Raw genomic sequence first — 17063 nt, 5'->3', positions numbered from 1 at the left:
TTTTGGATTGAAAGCAACACTTTAAATGGCAGCCAAAATAAAATTAATAAATTGTAATCCCAAAATCACAGGGCAGTAACCTGCAGGTGAGGGTAAGTGCTGAATAAACACTTGTATAGTTTCCAAGAGATATGAAGGATAAACTTTTAAAGGCACTTTTTGATAGTTGAGGTGTGTATTCTAACAGGTAATTGTAGCAAGGTTTTAAACCCAAAATAAAAAGCTTGGCAAATACAGAGAATAAAGAATAACCCTAATATTATTACTGTGAAGGAAGCCAATAACAGGTGAGTATCAACCAAGACCATTTGTCTAAGCTAAAAGCATCTCAACATGGTAAGAAAAGTGGAAATCTAAAGAGCAGAATTTCTAAAAACATTAGAAATACCAGATAATTTCACCCTCAATTCTGAATTTAGGGTAATTTACCCATAAATTAACCAAACGTAAGGTTTGATTTCCAAATTATGGAAAGGCAGACACAAGCATGCACACCAACAATCCAGTCACTCTTCAAATAGCAGATGCAATTGCACAGAGAAACAGAGTGTTATGCAGACCATTCAATTAACTGATAAACCAAAAGACGCTTATAGAGTACAAAGCTTTTGTGTCTTTTCTGGAAGTTAGAAGGGAAAAGCAGCAATGGTCATTAGACAGATTGCTCTTTCTCTTATTATTGGAGCAGGCTGTTTCAGTGGAAAATCCTTGATATCCAGCTAATAAAATGAAGTAGTCCTCACAGACTTTACTTACGTTACAGGTTTTAAATAAGGCTAGTATTCCAACTGAATAAGGCAAACTGAAATATATGCCTAACCATATGGTCCTGTGACAGTGTCAGCTGCAAAAGTTTATAAATAAAACAAGGGGCAATACCTGTGCACAAATGAAAAGCAATACAAGTTCTTTAAAAAAAACCCCATAGTTTTTTACTGGAGGCATTTAAATTCTGTGTAAGTAGCTAAACTGAAACAAGACTGGATTTCAACATCTGCAAGACAATCTGATTTCATCCAGATGGATTTATCTTTTTAAATATTAGGCAATATAAAATATATACGGTCGATTGCACAGTAGCAAAATATCCTCAGATGGTAGTTCAGAAAATGAAAGGCAATAAAGAAACTTCAGCAAACGTGTCAAACTAGTGCATTTCATATGCTACTTTTTTTACCACAATTCACTGCTGAAACTAAACTTTAAAAAAAGAGATTTTCTATTTGATTTTTTGTAGACCCAAGCACTCACATATACTTATGCTTACTCAAGACTTCATGAATTCTCAGCCAACAGTGTATTTAACAAATTATTTAGCTTAAATTAAGCATCAGAAATGCCCGACGTTCACAAAAACTTATCCCATTGAAATGTTCACTTTAAAGTCAGCAGTGCTTGACTAGAGCCTAGGCATTTCCTCTTTCATTAACATTTTCCTTTCTGTAGCACTCAGGGTAGAATTTCTACCTACTGTTCCTTCTATTTTCTTGGCTTACTTCTTGTATTTCATTTTCACTTTCTGCTAAATCATTCAGATTTTTACTACTGCTGTATAAATATGTGTTCAACCTTTCTGCTTGCAGTTGGTGGAAATGTATATTACTGTAATACTATCCCCTCAAATACATCATGTTTTCCCCATATGTGCCCTTGCATCCTGCTAGTTTTAGACCTCTGTAAAGCTGAAATTTTGTTCAAAGTTTGGTTTTTGGATGGTGTTTTATTTTTAGGCATAAGAATAATTCAGGCAAATACTCTAGCTGTTTTTGACACATCTGCTAGTGTCTTCTGTGGATCTTTTTTGTGTCAGGCACAGTGCTGTCTGAAGAACATCAGAAGTACATTCCCCAAAGCTTAGTATGTGGTAGTTGTGTATGAATTATTTGAAGAGGCCTTCTGTGACAACATGGGGTTATGCTAAATTGTCTCATGACTAATTCTTCCTTGCCAGCAGAGCACTAGTGTTTGCCCATGTGGTAAGAATTTTTCCCTGAATCCTGTCACCTACCAGGGCTCAAACTGAGCCTAGAAACTTGGTGGGAAAGGCACATGACCTTCTGTGAAACATAAAATTGTTCCACGTTACAGACACTTAAAGGACTCGAGCATATACAAAGACTTCTTTGAACATGTGATTTCTGGAAAAACAGAGTGCCTTTTACTTGTAAAACTGCAGTTTTGCTTTTAGCGGGCAAAATTAATGAAAAGCTACAAGCAAAGACTTAGTTTCTATTACAGGACTGGGGAAAAATTTACAGAAAAAAACCCAGGAACAAGATCATTAACATGGTGGATTAGCATATACTTGCAATGCTTTGCCTATCTTTCACTTAGGATTTTTCCTAGGCATGGCTTGGTTGTCATAGAGCAAGGATCACTCTGTTCCTGAGATATATTTTTCAGCATCAGATGTCCTAATCCTGAACTTTGTTTCTTTCTTATGTCTAATAATTATCTCACTACTGTTGAACACACACGAAATTTCAGTGTATCCTAGGAGCTGTGTTTCCCCTTATATTATGAGTTAGGGAAATATATCATCAGGTAGCTTTGATTATTGATTCTTATTTATGAGAAGGCTCATAAAACTTTAGTTTGATTAGTTGATTCCCTATGATATGCGAAAAGCTTTTTTGAACATAAACTGTTTATCAGTTTTACATTCTTGCTTAGGAAGTCCATTGAATTAGTGAGTTAGCAGACTCCTTCATTCCCAAACAATATAATGTCCACTGTGAACACTTTTCCCCTTGGCTTTGTAAGACCTTGAAAAATGTGCTGGAAGAAACACATCATTGGCTTCTCATAATAATCCCTTAAAATACACCAATAATATATAGATCAGCTATTTAACACATGAATTATTTTGTCCGAACTATTCCCTTCCATCTGCCTTGTTATGGACTATGTTAATCCTAAAATTGTATCCTGTTAGTTCTTGCCAGGATTAGGCAGAGCAAGCAAAATTTCTACCTTGCTGTAAGCATGAGAAGCAGGTACTTCTAAAAGCAAGGAAAATTAAGTAATAGTCATAAACTTTTATAACAAGAGGTAAAAAATGTCACATACTTAAAACCTCAAAGAGTAAAAAAATAAAAAAAATGACAAAAAGGAGGCAGGGAGGAAAGTTATATACATTGAGCATTATGAATGTGTTTTAAAATATTGGGCATCACAGTTTTCTTTTTCCAATTTCCTGCTTACCTACAAAGAGCTAGTAACTTTCTTCATTAAAGTAAGAAAAATACTTCCACATATGAGTCTCTCTTGCCATGTTCCTTCAAAAGGATCTTGTTCATCTGATAGACAGAAAAGTGAGCTTGGGAAAGGGCTTTTGGAGAAAATCTGTTATTTGTACTTCATGAACATCTGAAAGACTTCATACTGGCCTCTGACAATGCCTTGTGGAAAGGAAATTTAGGAAGGGGCAGAGATTATTTCAGAGAAATGAGAGGGATGGGGAAGAGAGTGGAGAGAGTTCTTCATTCAGAGTAAGGTCCTATGTGAGTTACCCATGAAGCAATAACAAGCAAAGATGATAGGAAGAGTAAGAACACTCACTGTAGCACAAGATCCTGAAAAAAGTTGGTAGTCAAGAGGTGAGATGTGAGGAGTACATCGATGGAAATGCTGTCAGGTGGTGAATTAGGCGAAGACTTCAAAGGAAAATAAGGCTATACAGGGGATATTCAGTGTCTGTAGGATAAAGAGTGAAAACTCTTGCCCTTGGAAGGACAGGAAGCTGAAGAAATTTCCTAAGTTCCAAAACATGGCTGTTCATGGCAAGTACCATGAGAAGATGCCCTGGAATAGGATCATATGGAGAAGTTTATATAGGATCAGTTATCCTTGCTGTACTTGTGTAAGCAAATACTTGTTAATGAATACCTACATGATGACGAGACAATTTTTTATGTAGTTTTTCTCCACTTGTGTCAGAAATCTGTGGTCTCCCATTTTCTCAGAAGTCCCTAATGTCTGCCTCAGAAGCTTTTCTACCCACCTGTTTCTGGTTGCATTGGCTGTACTACAGGTTTGTACTTGAATGCGATTAAAATACTTTGCAAAGCTGGGGAACAGGAGCTCAAGCTAAATCATGTGGTTTTGTCTGATGGGGTTCATTCAGTCTGACAGCTCATTAGCAAAAGCTAGTCATTGAGCTAGAAGGACCAGCTGTAACTGCTTTATGCAACTGACAGGGAGACTGGGAATGGCAAGTGAAGACTTTAGGAAAAAGAAGTAAAAAAGGATGTTTTAGTACCAGAGGAATATGTCTTCTGAGTAATTTCTGATCTGTAAGTGGAAAGAGGGCAACATTTTGTACCTGCTAAAGACAGAGATACTGTCAACCAGCTGTGACTAGAAAGTCCTATTCATGTTGGCTAGTGGCAATCTTTGAGAGATTATTTGTGGGCAAAGACATTTATGGAAGGGTACAGACAGTAACTACAATGTGACAGGTCTGATAACATAGTGCCTTGATTTACAAAGAAGCACACGCCAATGCTTTTTTAATTTCATGTAGCTAGTGCTTCCAAAACTTGGCAAGGTTTATCAGAAAGATGAGGATGTTGAAAACATGATTTATTGAACTAAACTAAGGATATTTAGTAATCACACACTCTTTATTCACAAAAACTTAGGATCAAGTGAAATGTTGAAAGTTATCCCAAATTTCCATAGCAGTGTTCAGACATTTTGCACCAAAGCCGTATGCATCCTGTAAGACAGGATTTTGCTTAGACTGTGCTCTGTGATGATTATCATGTAATGAATATTTTTGTATTTTTAAATTCAGCTTAATATCTTGGGCGGTATTGATTATATTTCTTGTGTTATGCAGAATTATTCAATTTTCCCTCTTAAAAACATTAGCCCGTGGTCCCCAGAAGATCATACAATAGCTATAGATCATATTAAATGTGGGCTGTACACCTTGATTCAGGAGCATACTGTGCTGCTCTCCCCTTGAGGGGGACAGCAGTGGCACCCTTTACACCAGGGGAGTCTCCAGCAGCCATAGACTCTGCTGCTTCAGATTTTTCTGCCCCATCCCCAGGCAGTTTCTGACCCCAGTCCCCCTCACTGGGCCTGATCCTGACCCCCCCCACCCCCACCCCTCAGCTGGTTCTCATCCCCAGGGAGCTGCCTGGTGCCCAGGGCTGGGGATGTTCCTGGTGTACCCCAGCTGCTCTTCTCCTGGCTGGGGCGGTGGGACAGGGCCTGGCCACCAGGCTGTGCCCTGCTGCCCTGGGGGAGGCCCTACGGCTCCCAGCATCCACCCCAGGGAGCCCGAGGCCTCTTGAGCAAAACAGATACATAATAAATATTAACTTCCATTCCAATCTTTTCTGCACATTCTGTGGAGACCCTTGTGGGACATGTTCCTTGTGCCCTGGTTTAGAATTTTGCCTTCTAGAGAAATGAAAATCAAAGGGTGTTGTAACCGAAGTGAATTTTGTAGGTAATAGAGGGAAAAAACACCAAGCCTAAATTACAAAGTTCTTAATAAATTTTGTTTAGTTTGTTGAAAATAAATGTTTTACTATAAACAGCACTAAAAAAGCTTACATCTAATCAAAGACAAGAAAGCTTTAACTTAATTACTTAAAAGAAGCTGATTGTCTTGAGGCAAATTAACAAGCATAGGGAACTGTACATTCAATTTAATCCTTCCTCTCTTCCAGTAAGGAAATTTATCTTATTTTTCCTTTTCAGGAAAACTGCATTGTTTATTCTGGATCTTGAGTTGGCTGGTGTCTGCTGCCATTGCTCTGCCGGGGCTCAGCCCATCTGTGACTTCGATCTCTCCAGAACTTGTGATATAATCTCCATATACATTTCCAATACAGTATTATGGTAGGAACCACCTTATTTATGAATAGGAGAATTTTATACAATGTGCATGGCCATACTGCGCCATATAGTATCAAGGCTAGGTAACGGGCCGTGGCACTGTTCAGTTTACTGTGGAGGCTTAGCTCAGCTCAGGCTAGGGAATTCTCTGACCCACTTATCTTAAATATCCCAGAAATCCAGAAGAATTTCAAAGTAAAAAGATCTGGGTGAGACTTCTAATATATGTGTTCCAGACTGCTGTCTTCCTTCTGACCCCAAACATGGGTAGTTTCATAGAAAGTGATACATCAGTTCTTCTGATGTTTATTAAAAGAATATTTGGTGAGAAATTTTCACTTCTTTATCCCTTAATCAAAAGTCTTTTAGTCAGTGTAGCACTTAAGGCCGGATCTTATATTCAAGTGGTAGAGCAAGAAGACTGAATTAACTATTTTCAAGCTTGCAGAAAAGAAGTGACTAAATATGTATTTTCAGTGCCAGAGAAGCAATAGGTTAAAATTATCATCTGCAGTACTTCTGTTAAATCTGCTAGAACCTGTATTTTGCATAAATGATTGTTTGAAACCTGTTCCTGAAAAACTGGAAACATAGCTAGTGATTACTTGTATCTGCTGTCAAATTCATTATTAATGCAGAATCAGTATTTTTTTACACTAGAAAGATATAGCATAAGCTATAGAAACAAATCGGTGCTGTCTCTCCAGTTTGTGTATAGAACTCTTACAGTCCTCTGCTTGCTTGTTGTGGATTAGTGCTAGGTACAACCCATATTTCTCAAACTCATTTTTGTGTGCTTTTTGTTTGTTTGTTTCTTTGTTTTAATAGGGAACTGTAATAGAAGTCTTTGGATAATTCTGAAATCTCTAAATGATGATCAGTGTTCAGTATTTGTCTTTCATTTTTAAAATATGATGTCCACTCAGGCCACTCTCCTCACAGGGTATCATGCAACACCCTTTGTAGTTCTTCTAAAGGGGAGAGACAAATACAAAAAATATCAGTGTTGGTCAGTTATTTAAAAGGAGAGACGGATCCTGTAAAGCCTTATTCATAACAATATGAATAATTACTTCAGTTTTGCCCTTTTACATTGCTAAAGTTGACATATGGGTAAGGGTTGTAATATTATAAGAAGATCTAGAAAAAATATTTAAGACTTAAACACCCTTTGAGAATAATCTGCCCTTAATTATTTTCTGTCAGTCTCTCCAACCCTGAGATGAACAGAAAGACACTCAGAAAGAATGGCTGCTGTGACAGCATCCCATCCCCAGCAGAAAGTTCACAGTTCAAGAGTACCTTCACAAGATGGAAAGCTGGACTAAAATAACAAATTCTGTTTGACACAGCTGTTGAGGTTTGAAATTTTGTTTTTCTTCTGAATTAGACCAAAACCAGAACCTATCACATTTTTTTTAGGAAAGGAAATTGTGGTGAAACATCTGTTTTGTGATCGGAAAGGTCAACTTTTGAATTCATATCTCTTGCCACTGGAAACAATCCAAAAGTCTACCTTGAACACTTGAAATCTCCCACTGTAAAAGTCAAAATCATATTTCTCTGCAAGACACCCTGGCTTTGCTGCAGCTGCTTGTTTTGACCAAAGGCAAACAAACAAGTTGTCAGACCTAGTGATTAGATCTAGTTAGAAACAAATGAGATGGAAAAGATGGGAAGGGGACAGGAACTTTGATATTAGCAGTGTGACTTAACTATTCCTCACAAGAAAGTGTTTGGCCATGTGTAGGAGCCGTAAGTGGGGAGCCAGGGCTATAGACAAGAGTGAGCAACTCTGGGGTCAAATTCCATAATCGCTGCAGATGACCCCCTACTGCATGCAACTCTTCCTGCTGCTTCTAATGAACCATAATTCCCTTTTAAGCTTTATAAAATACATTTACTGACATGGTAATTCCTGATTATTGCAATAATTCGGTCATACAAACAAAGACAACTTTAGTCAATTGAAAGTTGTTAGCAGAATGTGTCAAGCACCAAAACAAATAGCTAGAGCTGAGTATGCTTGCTTTTCTGTCTAATATACAATGACATAGAATAACTGCACCATGGAATTTTACTGAAAAATGTAAAAATAGATTTTATAGAGGGCTCAGTGGGGTAACACATTCTTGGATTTTATTGAAGTCTAACATTGTCCTCAGCTTCTTAGACATAGCATGTTTCAGTTACCACTATATTATTCCAAAAAGCTATTGTGAACAGATTCTGATGAAGGGTTATATAGCATTTATAGTCCTCAGCAAGCCAGTACTCCCAGTAGAATTTCTCAGTTTCTCCACTTTTCAAATGCCTTTGTTCTTCAATGAATGCTGACTCAGCTCTATTTAGGTTAGGCATGGTATTTTATGAGGAAGCATGTACATTGAGCTGACAAAATCTCAGCACTTGGTCAGAGGCAGAGATCAAGTTTATTAGACAATTTATTCTTCTAAATATTAATGCTATATATTGTAGCCTTTACTAGTGCTACATATGAGCCTGTATTTCCCTCATTCTAATGTACTGTACCTAAATTTAACAATGGCCCTAATGATATTATCTCTCTTGAGTCAGGATTACACTGCACATTGTTCTTTATACATGCCATTCTAAATATTGGCAATATTGTATAATGCTCTTCAGAGGACTTTATTTCTTGGTCAGTGTCCCTGCTGATGTGTATAGTAATATTGAACAGGTTGGGAGAACAGGATGGAGTTTCAGCTGGCCCCGGGAAATGAGATACAGCTGTTTCCAAGTTTTATGAATTTCTGAATTATGCAAGCAATTTTTCATGACACACATATCTTCATGGTTTGATTTTTGTGTGACCTTGCTGGAGCAGAAATAAAATTTTCAGGGACTTGGATGTTTTTGGCTGCTTCTGGTAGGCAGAAGGGAATGACCGTTGAAATAAAGTGGCAACAATCATCAGGGCATATCATAACCAAATGCCAGGCAAAACACAGGAACTAATCCATAGATGAAGGTTTACTCAAACTAGCTTGCTCTGCAGAGCCCAGTCTTCCTCCTAGCATCTTTCTGCTGTTCCTTTCTAAGAGCTCTTCCTGTGATCAGTGAGGAGGCAAAGCAGAGATGAAATAAGAATGGTGTTAATTCCTAACGTGCCAGATACCTCTTTCTAGCATCTCGCATTATTCAAGGTTCCCTAAGAAACAATTCTGGGAGTCTTTGCACAAGTTGAAGTTTACAATAAATTCAAATATATATGAATAGAGATCTGCGATACTAGACTGTTCTGTGTGTCTGTGTCCTCCCTGTTGGCGCTAGAGGAAACTGTGCTTGTGGTGGCCCTGTAGGGTACTATGACATTTTCTTTATGCTGTGGAAATCTGTGTGAACTGACACGCTGACATAACATTAATGACCTTCAAACCTCCACGGAGCCTCCTTCTCCTGCAGTCTCTGACAAGCACTCTGCTGGAAGAATTCTTATGACATTATAAAGGGTAAAAATTAGACTCAGACTTGCTCTTTCTCATAGAAAGAGCTTCATGGAGTTTATCACAGGCAGTGCTGTGTAATAAGAGAAACCTATCTAACTTTCCGCTTTTTATTTTACTTATATTCTGAAAGTATGTAACTTCTTGCACTGAAGTAATTTGAATTCTAGTTAAAGGAATTCCCCTTAGCACAGCTTGACCTAAGAGATGATTGTTACTCTTCTTTGACATTATTTTCCATCTCCCAGCTGCCCTTCTGTGCAGGAACATCAGGAGAATCTTCTGCTTGTTATCCTGCAGGTGGTGAGGAGGAGGAGGAGGAAAATGAATGAGGCAGAGGTTGCGGGGAGCGGGAGGGGCAGGGGGAGTGGGCAGACAGCTGAGGACTTTGTGGGACAGGGGTGATTTCTATCAGGCAGCATGTGGGAACTTTTTGCTTATGAGCCAGTCTCTCGCTGCTGAGGCAGCCCCATGTCCTTTTCCTTCGCCATACACACTGCTTGCTAAGGACATGCAGCTTTGCTTCCAAGAGGCATTTGTTTTCTTTCAGCTGATGTCAAATGTTATCAATGAAGAGGGAAGCAAACAGAAGATTTGTATTAACTGTTTAAGGAGAAAATTGTATTTGCAAAAAGCCCGAATGGATTTTAGATTTCCCCTTGTTTATATATGACAAATTCAGTAGTTTATTTTTAATACATGACAAATGCAACCAAACGGTAGTTAGTCTTTAGAAAGACCTGACAATTAAGGAAAACTTTTGTTAATGAAATTGTTTGACTAATGCTGAGATTAAAGGGGAGGAAGATGCTGTGCTTCTGACACTCAGCTTTGTTTGCACAACAGGCTTTTGTGTTGTGGTGCAGTGTTGAGTTTAGAGGGACTTTATATGCCAGATATGGGGACAATAAGAAAACAACATTTGCAGAAAAGCACATTTCTACAATGCAATATGACAGTCAACGTCAATTCTTTCTCATAAGAAAATACCACAGAGCAGTTAAGGTCAGAAATGAACCCACAGGTATGTGTTTGTGTTTTAGGCAGATGTGACCTGGTTCAGGAGAATGGAAGTCAGACATCATGTAAGAATGCTGGTTCAGCCCAAGTCCAAGGTAATATGCCCTGCTTGACAGCAATGTCCTGACTGGAGCTTTAGAGTTACCAGTCTGCAGTGTTTCCACATGCATATGACTTGGCATGCCATGAAAGTGACCTTGCAAAACAGCAGATAGATGTACTTTCACTCCAGGAAATCATAGGTGGCACTAACTGAAATTCTGAACCCAAGGCTCATATTTGCCATCAACTGTACACTTAGAAATTCCTTTCAAATCTAGGAGACTGCTGAGCTCTCTATGTCTGTGTGATGTGTATTTGGAGAAAATACTGGGCTTTAGTGGCCTGCCAAACGAGAAGTCCCTTTTCCCTTTATCTACCCTTTTAAATATTCTCACAGTTTCTGCTGAGATCCTATTAAAATTTCTGCCTAAAATTTTGGCTACTTGAAATTCACTAAAATTCACTCTTGGAAAACAGCTTTTTGGGAGTTCAGTTTTGCTTGCATTCTTTTGACAATCTTACCATTTTTTTCCATGTGTCTTATTACTGTCTTTGTGTCAGGCTGCAAAAGACTGGAAAGTCTTTTACTGTGCAGGTATGTAGAACTTCATGTGCATGTTCGTAGGACAACTGGGATTCCTACGTACCGCTATCTTAGAAATCAATACCAGTGACACTCCTACAGGACTTTCCTGACTGTATATTTTTTCAGCTACTGCTCAGCTATCTTGTTTAACACATAGTTTACCAACACAAAAAACCTTGTTGCTGGGAAACAGTTGTATTCCAGTCTTTGCCCTTATTGTAAATCCCCTTTATTCATGCTAAACCACTAGCAAAAGTATGCTCCTAATCCTGTGCTATCATCTTCAGCACAGAAACTCTTTCAAAATTTTTGCTCTGGGCTTTCGTTGGCTTCCCATAGTTCTAATTATGATGGTTTGTCTTTTCTTACCTACTGATAAAAGACATTAAATATGTTATTTCTGCTTGAAAATGGAAGTTTCTTTGGCACATTGTCCTCTTTTCTGCTTAAACAAGGAGGCTAAGGATTAGTTCAAGCCTCGGGCAACATCATTATTACCTATAGTGCTTCACTTTGAAAGTTAAGTCTCTTTCTCAACTTTTCTCAACAAACTCACTGTTTGTTTCCATGCCTACTGTGTGCATTACTGACAGGAACCTGCATTCTCATGAAAAGAGCGTATTTTATTTAACCATCCCACAATTTCCTCTATTTCTCATTCTCTTTTATGCAATACCATTTGTTTTTAACTGGCATATTCTAAATCCTATTCAAATGACCTTTTCATCTCTCATCAGCTTGGAAGTTGAAATATGCCGGTCTAATAAGATGTTTCATGCAGCTTGGCTTAGGTCTGCTTAAAAACCACCACATGTTTGTCAGCATTTTCACGTGGGTAGTGAGTTGCACCCCCACAAAACAGCAAAACAGTCTGTAGGGCTGGTGCCAGTGTCTTAAGTGGGAAACAGTTCAATTTCAGGAATGAATAAAGACCTTTTTAAATATCAAGTTATAAATACTTCTACTGCTATAGTTACCATGATAGGACAGGACTTTAGCTAACACAGGATCCAGGTCTAGACCTCCTATTGGAGACAATGGATCCAAGCTGAATTGACTGGTGCTGCCACTGTCATGAGCCAGACAGAAGCAATGGACAACCCTGGTCTCAGGCTTGACCACCTGTACCTTGGGAACAGGTCCATGGCATGGCAGGTATCTCTCTCCAAACCAGTCCCCTGTTTTTGAAGTTGGCACAGGCTGGGGCTGTTCCCAACAGGTAGTTTGGACACTGTCACAGTGTCTTGGAAGTTAAGAGTATGACTAATGTGGCCAAGTCATGCCTTATGGCCAAAGGATGGGCTCTGGACCTCTTTAGGTCATGTCATTGTTTTCCCCTCCATTTTGTTGTATTTTTTTCTTCCTAATGTGACTTTCAGTTTTCAAGTGAAGAAGGAAATGCAGATCATTTTTCTGTTAATTTTCAATCCTGTTCCTTTATCACCCAGCTCTTTGTCTTTCTCTAACACAAAAGAAATGATACATGTCTTTCATATATGTTGCATAGATATACAATGGTATGTATAATTCCTAGATGATTTGCTTATAATTTGAGTATCGATGCAAATATGCTGGGTTATTAGACAGTAATGCATTTGTCAGCTGTTATATTTATTTACAGCATAAAAAATACTGAAGTGTAGCTATGACATTAGTACTTGGACCAAATGAGCCATTAGTCAAGAAAGCCTGACCTTCCCTATTCGCAGGGTACTGTTGTCCCCAATGTTTCTGTATTTTCATTTACAAGTCCCAGTTGTTGACTTGTTAGCCATAATTATGGAGAAAAGTAGATGGACTATAAAAAAAGCACTTAATCCATCAAAATTCTTCATAATAACTGTACTTAAGAATTTGATGGTTGAATGGCATTCCTATTGCACATGCAGTCATAGTAAATGATACCTTAAAATGCAGACAGCTATGGAGTTCATTAGTAGTAGATGCTATATGACTGGACAAAGATATTTATCATGCTGGTAATTCACACACACACAAAAAAAAAAAACCCAAAAAACAACCAAAAAAACCCCACCAAGGGTAAACAATGATCTATATGTGATAGTTGCTCCCCAAACAGGAAAATGAGCATATTTCTGCCCCTGCAGCCAGAACACAAGAAACCTGAACACAAAATGAGAGAGAAGGAAGAAGGGTAATTTTGCTTCAGGCTTCAGTTGGACAAGACCTGTTCACATGCATCTATTGCTTCACTTAGTTGTATTCCTTTTCTCCACCTCTCCTCATTTTTTGTAGAAAAATGACCCTTTGGGTCAGAAATTTTTATTAACAGTGAAATTAACAGTGAGAAAAGGAGAGTTTCTGTGTAGTGTGGGCCTTAGAAAATGTAGCCATTAACACCATATTTGGCAGTGAAGACCAGAGTTTGGTCAGTGTGCATGAAATAAAAGAATATAAATTTTGATTCATATATTCATTAAGAATGAAGAAAAAATGAAATAAATACATAAACAGAAAAAAAATTACAAAAATATAATGACATACGACATATAGTGTCATCTATCCTTTCATCAATAACAAATCCTTATAGATAGTCTTCCTCTAAACTAAGAAAGGTCTTATAAGACTATTAACAAAACTATTTAGACATCAGAAAACACATGATTTTTGACTGTAAGCCAAATCAAGTCTTGATTGCTTCTGTTCCATACAGTGAGTTTTGTTTTAACTCAGAACTTTACTCAATGCAAAAATAGTCACATTTAAGACAAAGTATACAAAATGTACCTATATCTTATAGGAAATACAGATTCTTTTATGTTAACCTGGAGTGATGATATGGTAGATGAGGTGGAATAGCACTTTTCAAGGTTTATTAAAACTGAAGTGGAATCTGATGAAGACTTACCATGAGACAGAGCTGCACAGCCAGATCTGTAGCCTGTCTTTGGCAGAATTATATTTCTTGACTTTGTGGCTGATAACTAACTTCCCTCCCTCCCTCCCTCCCTCCTTCCTTCCTCCCTCCCACCCTTCCTTCCTTCCTGTTGTTCTTTTATTCTTTAATTATTTGCTAGGTCAGAAATCAAGCATGGTATTTCTACATGCCTCTTTGCAGGGAAGGAAACTTTACTGAATGGAACAGAACAATATGCTTTAGAAGCTAAAGGGACTTTTAACCTTCCATTACTCTGTCATCCATCATAACTCTTCCACTACCCCAACTGCTTTTCTAGCTCTCATTTTGCCCAGGAGAGTGTATGAAATATAACTGCAGCTCAAAGGGAAAGTACTGGTCTTCAGTTTATTATGAGAATACCAGTGCTCAATCAAGGCTGCCTCACTAACTTGTCCCTGAAGAGAAGAAGTTGTCTCCAATTTTCTCTTTCTTCCCTTCTGCTCAATACATTTATTGAATTGTCATTTTTTAATCTTATTTAGACAAGCAAACTCAAATTTAGTACATAATCCCTTTTCATTTCTTTGTTGTCCTCATCTGAGGTAAATCAACAACAGCCTGCTGCTGTCAGCAAAGTTAAATGAGTCTTTATTTGATAATGATCCAATTTGTTGAGTTTTTTTAAATAAATAGAATAAGGATCTAAAAATATGAAAAATAGTGGTTTTCTTGTTCGTATGTTTTTATGTTTATAATGCTGCCACATTCTTTGTACATAATTTGTATGAAAGCAATTGTACTTTGAGACATATACCATAAGCTTTTCTGATACATTTAAAAATTATATTTATTCATTAGCATATCTATCTCAGTAGCATTCATAAAAAAGCATTGCTGTTTATGAAATCTGCACTAGAGAACCAAGACACCTGGGAGGAAGGAAAAAGAAGGAGCGGATTTCTAAGGTCTTTTTCCAACTGTAATGGCTTTATAAAATACCATGAGTCATATAGAAAAAAGATCCCATTATTTTATAAAAGGATATGACGTAAGATACATAACAAAATATGTGCCTTTGCTTGGTACAAAAAAGGTGTCACAAAAAAGACATTTGTTGGGATATGCAGTGGCATCCTATTAGGATAATGCACGAATTTTAAAATAACATAAATCATCTCCTTAAATTGGGTGAAATATGTAAAAGAATGCAGGCTAGAGAATCAAACTTTGCAGGAGCTATCAATGTGGCTTTGCTTTTTTTTTTTTTTAAAAAAAAAAGGTCATCAAGTAAGTTCAGTGGTTTGACTTTTCTGAAATAGCTATTGAAAAATAAACACATGTACTGGTACAGAGTAAAGCATTGTATTAGATGCAGAAGATTACCATTATAAAATGTATGGTATGCTTTTGTTCCAAGTAGCATGATAATTAATTTTTGTTCCTTTCATAAGTATTTCTTGTCCTTTACACTGTTGTGTGTTGCTGCTTCTCTTCCTTTGCTCCTTATAGACAAATTCCACTTGCTGGCGTACCAGGACATATCGTCTCCCCTTTATACATAAATTGTTCTTAGTAACTTGTACTGTGATAGGCAATAGGAGAAGAAAGGCAGCCAATGACAATCACTTCAACATGATTCAGGAAAATCCTACACCTCCTTGTTGGCTGCTTTGGCTTGTCATCTCTGTGTGCTAAATCTGTGAACAGGCACTGCAGGAAAAACAGTATTCCTTTCAGTAAAGATTAAAAAAAAAAATCTATCGGCTTTTGTCTGATTATATTTGAATATAGTATTCTCGACCCAAAACCATGTCTATCCAGTGAGTTAAAAGAGTCGCTACTAAAACACATGAAATAAATCCTGGCAACTATGGCCAATTTAGAACTGAGCAGGAGGGTGCAGATGAGGTTTCCAGGACTGGTGGTGAGCACACTTTCTTTGTGCCAGTGGCTGGGGAAGATATTAGCTGGAGAGCTACTATGCTTCTATCTAAACACAGAAAAGCAATCTAAGATGTTCTGGCACAGTGTTCCTCAGATAGGACCTAACCTATAAGAGTGCTTTACAACTTGGTTCACTATCTGCATCTACCCTCTGGAGCATACCACTCTTACTGTTGCACATATGTGACAATTGATGTTTTATTTTCATAACATGAAAGGCTTTGTAGAAGAGAAAAAAGTATTTCAGTTGCTTTTGTTTCTTATAAGTAAACTTATCTGGTAGGCTTCATAGAAAATAACTGCAGCAAGTGCTTGACCTGAACAAGGAAAAGAAAAATTGAAAGTGATGTAGTTTCATTAAATTAATTTCTTCTGGAAACATCACCTGCTAATAAATTGTATATTTTTTTAAAAGAAGGTTCTTTGTAATCTCTGTTATTCTGATCTGGTCTCTGCTGAGGTCTTACTACTTTCCTGTCTGAGAAGGCTTAAAGTTAAACCATGCTCTTAGGTGGAACAAAAGTGTCTCCTCTGTGCTCAGTACAAAAAACCACCCTCCTCCTGTTTTCATAGAATTGCAGAATGGTTTGGGTTTGAAGGGACCTTAAAAATAATCTAGTCAACCCCTTGCCATGGGCAGGGACACCTTCCACTAGACCAGGTTGCTCCAAGCCCCATCCAGCCTGGCCTTGAACACTCCCAGGGATGGGGCATCCACAGCTTCTCTGGGCAAACTGTGCCTCACCACCCTTGCAGTAAAGAATTTCTTCCTAATATCTAATCTAAAACTACCATCTTTCAGCTTAATGACATTCCCCCTTGTCCTATCACTACATGCCCTTGTAAAAAGTCCCTCTCCAGCTTCCTTGCAGGCCCTCTTTGGGTACTGGAAGGCTGCTGTAAGGTCTCCCCAGGGCCTTCTCTTCTCCAGGCTGAACAACCCCAACTCTCTTGTCCTGTCTTCACAGGAGAGGTGCTCCAGCCCTCTGATCATCTTTGTGACCCTCCTCTGGACTTACTCCAACAGGTCCTTCTTATGCTGGGGGCTCCAGAGCTGAATGCAGCACTCCAGGTGGGGTCTCAGGACAGCAAAGTAGAGGGGGACAATCAAGTCCTTCGACCAGCTGGCCATGTTTCTTTTTATGCAGCCCAGGATACAGCTGGCACTCTGGGCTGTAAGCACACACTGTCAAGCCATGTGGAGCTTTTTGTCCACAAGCACTCCCAAGTCCCTTTCCTCAGGGCTGTTCTCGATCCGTTCTCTGCCCAGCTGGTATTGGTACTAGGG

The 17063-nt window shown here is 38.2% G+C and overlaps 1 long non-coding RNA gene across 1 annotated transcript in view; it reads right to left on the bottom strand.

Moving 5' to 3' along the window:
* Positions 1-17063, bottom strand: part of LOC308064166 — a 73264-nt gene extending 56201 nt beyond the window's left edge. Inside the window, exon 1 of the long non-coding RNA XR_013928269.1 lies at positions 1-17063. This exon is cut by the window's left edge and continues 16032 nt beyond it. This is a non-coding gene — a long non-coding RNA (uncharacterized lncRNA).

Source organism: Falco punctatus (genome assembly GCF_963210335.1).
Source record: "Falco punctatus genome assembly, chromosome: 5".
Classification (NCBI taxonomy): domain Eukaryota; kingdom Metazoa; phylum Chordata; class Aves; order Falconiformes; family Falconidae; genus Falco; species Falco punctatus.
The sequence above is the reverse complement of the archived record's forward strand: the minus strand, read 5'-3'. Positions and strand labels throughout refer to the sequence as shown.